The sequence below is a fragment of the Rattus norvegicus genome, chromosome X (genome assembly GCF_036323735.1).
Source record: "Rattus norvegicus strain BN/NHsdMcwi chromosome X, GRCr8, whole genome shotgun sequence".
In the NCBI taxonomy this organism is placed as follows: domain Eukaryota; kingdom Metazoa; phylum Chordata; class Mammalia; order Rodentia; family Muridae; genus Rattus; species Rattus norvegicus.
Window position 1 is genome coordinate 92,866,876 of NC_086039.1, and position 4,349 is coordinate 92,871,224.

The 4,349-nt window shown below is 33.8% G+C and overlaps 1 non-coding gene across 1 annotated transcript; it reads left to right on the forward strand.

Annotated features, from left to right (window-relative positions):
• Positions 1-2,281: 2,281 nt before the first annotated feature.
• Positions 2,282-2,340, forward strand: LOC120099435 (U7 small nuclear RNA). Its single transcript, XR_005498618.1, has one exon. It is a non-coding gene; the product is annotated as a U7 small nuclear RNA (small nuclear RNA).
• The last annotated feature ends 2,009 nt before the right edge of the window (positions 2,341-4,349 follow it).

Genomic DNA, 4,349 nt, shown 5'->3' on the forward strand with positions numbered 1-4,349 from the left:
AGGGTGTGCAGAAATTATCAACGGCAGCTTTCTGATCTTGATTGTTCATTTTATATGCTGAAACTGTTAAACATAGCTTCTTCTTCCAGGAAGACTGAACTCTAAGTCTGCACCTATACTGAGATATCTTATTGACATTAACTAACCTGCCTCTTCTCATTCATATTGTTTAACTTCAACATTTTTCTATTGGTTATTTAAAAGTGGTATAATTTATATATTTTAAAATCTAGATATGTTCCAGTTACCAGGGATAAGTAGTAAAATCTCTAGTTATATTGCTGTGAATATTTTTCTTTTTCATTACGATCATGTTCTTAATAATGTAATAGAAAGTTTGAGAATTCATCAATACGAAATAACAGGCCATGAAATAGTGCAACAAAATACAAAATTTTATGCAGAATATTGGCAAGAAAAATGAAAGCATGGCACTGGAATGTTGGTGATTTAAAGTGCGGTTGTTTTTAACTAATTTTACATTTTTATTGTTTAATTGATAAAAAGAAAATAGAAAATACTTTCTGCGTTAAAATCATCTACCTTAAGTGATCCGTAGTTAATAGGTTGCCCTTCCAGAGGACACAGCATTATTATAGCACTGATATAATCAGTCTCAACTGCTTGTAAACTCTATTTCTGGAGAATTTAATACCATTCACTGGCCTCCATAGGTACCAATTATGTACATGGTGTACAGACCTACATGTAGGTAAGACATCCATACACATTAGTACAAAAGAAATCAAAGCATCCACCTCAAGCATTTGAGAATTTTGTGAGTAAACAAGGTAGACATTGTTCCATTTTAATGAAAGATTTCATTATGAATATGGTAAATTATATTATAATCCTCAATAGATCTAGAGTCACCTATGAAACAAGCCATGGACATATGTATGGGGGAGACTTTGAAATGGGTTAAGTGGGATAAAACAATATACCCAAAATATGGGTAGAATCAATCCATTAAATTGAGTCCCAAATTGGATAAAGAGGAGGTAATTAGTAGTCTTCATCTGTCTCTGCTTCAAGACTGAGGATATAATGTGACCAGAGAGCCAATGCTGCTGCTGCTGCTACTACTACTACTACTACTACTACTACTACTACTACTACTACTACTTCTACTACTACTACTACTACTACTACTACTACTACTACTACTACTACTACTACCACCACCACCATGCCTTTCCTGTGAGACATGATGGACTATATCCTCAAGTTGTTATAGCTCATCTCTTGCTCAGGGTGACTTACTCTGATATGTTTATCATAGTAGTAAGAAAAGTAACTCACAAAACTAGAATAAAAAAATCTTAACACCTAATTAATATTTTTGTTAGGTACCATAAACAAATGAATTAATTATGTTCAGAATTTTCCTTAATTATTAAAAGAATCTTTAGTATATATACATACATGTCAAATGCCACCATGCTGAAGAGGCAGCATGACACAGTTCTCACTCCTGGAGCAGAGCTAGCATTGTGTGCATCTCCATGAATATTGACATTTACAAGGCATAAGGCTTATTTTTATAGTGATGTACATATTTTCATGTTCCTCCTTTGGGTAATGTTTTCCTTGTTAAAGTTAATGAATCCAGGATAATTAGAAACAGCATGAGTTTGGAAGGTGAGAATGGTTTCCTTAGCAAAATGGTAAATGCTGTGACCTTCAGGACAGTACTTAAGGCTGTAGGAAAGAATTCTGAATGCATGAGCTGAAGAATGTATAATTTCTCAACTATGCAAAATATAATGGTGCAGTATGAATTGTATAAAGGGCTTTTGGGACCTAAAAGAACAGAGACAACAGCAATAACAAACCTTATTGTCAGAAAGATACAAAGGCAAGCATATCTCTGACAAAGATTCCTGAGGTCAAGGACAATCTGGGACAGAGCAAGTTTAAGTCCAGGTGTGATGGGAGTAGCAATCTCAGGATGGGGTCCCACCAACCTAAACTTATTTTTTATTCTTACAAAGGGAGACAGATCTCTGAGTTCATTTGCTATATTAAAAATTAGGGCCTTATGAATATTTAAAAATCACTATGTGAGTAACTTATAAACCCAGCCTCTAAGTTGCATATTACAAAGCACATATATAGGGAAAAAAGTATGTGCAGTCTCTTTCTAAGAATGATGGAGCTAAAATGATAAAATGCTGTTTAATGAGATAATCAAAATGGAACTGGTGTAAGCAATTGAATTGTCATATAGAAAAAAATGTCTGGGCTTTGGTCTGCTGGAGATGAACTGTTTAGAGAGTTATAGTAATTCCTTTTTAGAATTTGTTTGGCAGGTTTTCTGACATTTGTCAGAAAGTCCACAATTTTTTTTTCTAATAGATTTTCTGACTTTGGTAAGAAAATCCAAAAATTTTGTTTAGCAGGTTTTATGATTTTGGTACAAAAATCCAATAACTTTTCTACCAGCTTTTCTGACTTTGGTTATAAAGCCTGTGAGCACACCAGAAAGCTAGAATTTTTTTCTAGTAATAATTGTCTTAAGCAAAGATCTATCTAGGAAAAAATCTTGATCAGACTACAGAGCTGTCAGATTGCACCCGTTATCAACTGTGAGTAGTTCTTTTGCTGTTCCAAAAAACCATTTCCCCAGGAACCCCTCTCCAATCCTAGGCTGATCTTTGGCACATATACACGCACACACACACACACACACACACACACACACACACACACACACACACCCCTCATAAAGAGAGTTTAGATTTTTAACTCAATGTGTTGCAACATTTCACTTTTTAGAGTATAATTCATTTTATGGCTCTCAAAAAGTCATTTCTCTTGTTCTTTTAATCCAAAAACTATGAATTACATAAAAAATATTGATTCAAGGTTTAAAGAAAATGTGAGGACTTAAAATCATTTTTAATAAAGTTGGTTCTGGTGCACATATGAGCCATACCTTGTTGAAAATCTCCCTTTGACTTACACAGCATCCCTCCGCTTGTTTTTGTTTCCTTTTTGTGTATGTGTGTGTGTGTGTGTGTGTGTGTGTGTGTGTGCGTGTGTGTGTGTGTGTGTGTGTGTGTGTGTGTGTGTATGTGTGTGGTTGTTCTTTAAACTTCTATTTCATTATTTACAATCATTCTATTTTTCCCTTAAGAATACCTATTTTCCCTATAATCTTTCTGTGGGATTTTTTTAAAAATGCCTATCATTAAATAAATTTATACAATAATGTTCGTATTAGTGATTGCCTTGGTGTGGATATTTCTAGATATAAAATACACCATGAAACACTTTTAGTTTCTTATAGTATTTGTCTTTCAAATCATTGCTAATTGACTATTGTTATATTTAAAACTTTTTGAAGTAGCAGATATCAGGTGTGAGATGTTTGGGAACATGACTGCATGACACAGTTTTAGCTACAAAAGCATCATCAAACCTGAATAATGAAACTGTGGCTTTTTAATATACAAATGAAATTGCTTTTTCTTGTATGCTTTTTTTGTTTTGCCTTTTTCTATACAATATTTGTCCTCATATATTTCTCTGATAAAAATTTCTGAGAAAGGTATTGTGGTTATTACTAGAGAAGAAAACAGCTTCTATATTAGGAACAAATTGCTCTGGCACTGACCATTCAAGTAGCCAAGTCAGGCATAACAGTAAAAGGGGTTGTGGGTGGAGAGGCTGACTTCCTCAATTTTTCTTTGGAAATTTTTATCCAACTCATGATGATTAGTTTGTACCAGAACACATTTGGAGTAGGGAATGTATTTGAGAAATCTCAAGTTTAGTAGTTGTGAGAATTGAAGACTCCAAGGAACAGGAACATTGGACCTTGGTCACTAAGGACAGAAGTGTCTATAGAAACTACAAGGTATAAGATAGAGGAAGAAATAGCTGGGTCAACTGGATTAGTGTGCAATGGTGAGATCCCCCATGAGGGGAGATCTCTAATAATAGAAAATTTGATTCAAAATATTATTAGGGAAAATTAGAAGTCATATGTATAATAAAAAATTAAAAGGATAGACAAGTTTGGACCCCATGAAGATGCTACTGAATTAGTGTACTGACCTTCCTGGAAATATTGGAATATATTTATTTGATCTCCTGGCATCCTTTGCATAATGAAATTGAGATGGACATTCTAATACATAGAATTCAATCTTATGAAGGAGGGCTGGGGAAGCTGCAAGAGGAAGTAATATTGCACATTGAATGGAGTTGGAAAAATTTTAGAAATAGATATTTGGATAAGTTTAATAAATTGAAGGAAGAAATTTTGCAAATATAGTCAGACTAAAAATAACATTACCATGACTGGGTTGCACTTTTCTGTTTTTGTGCTAATGCTATATCCA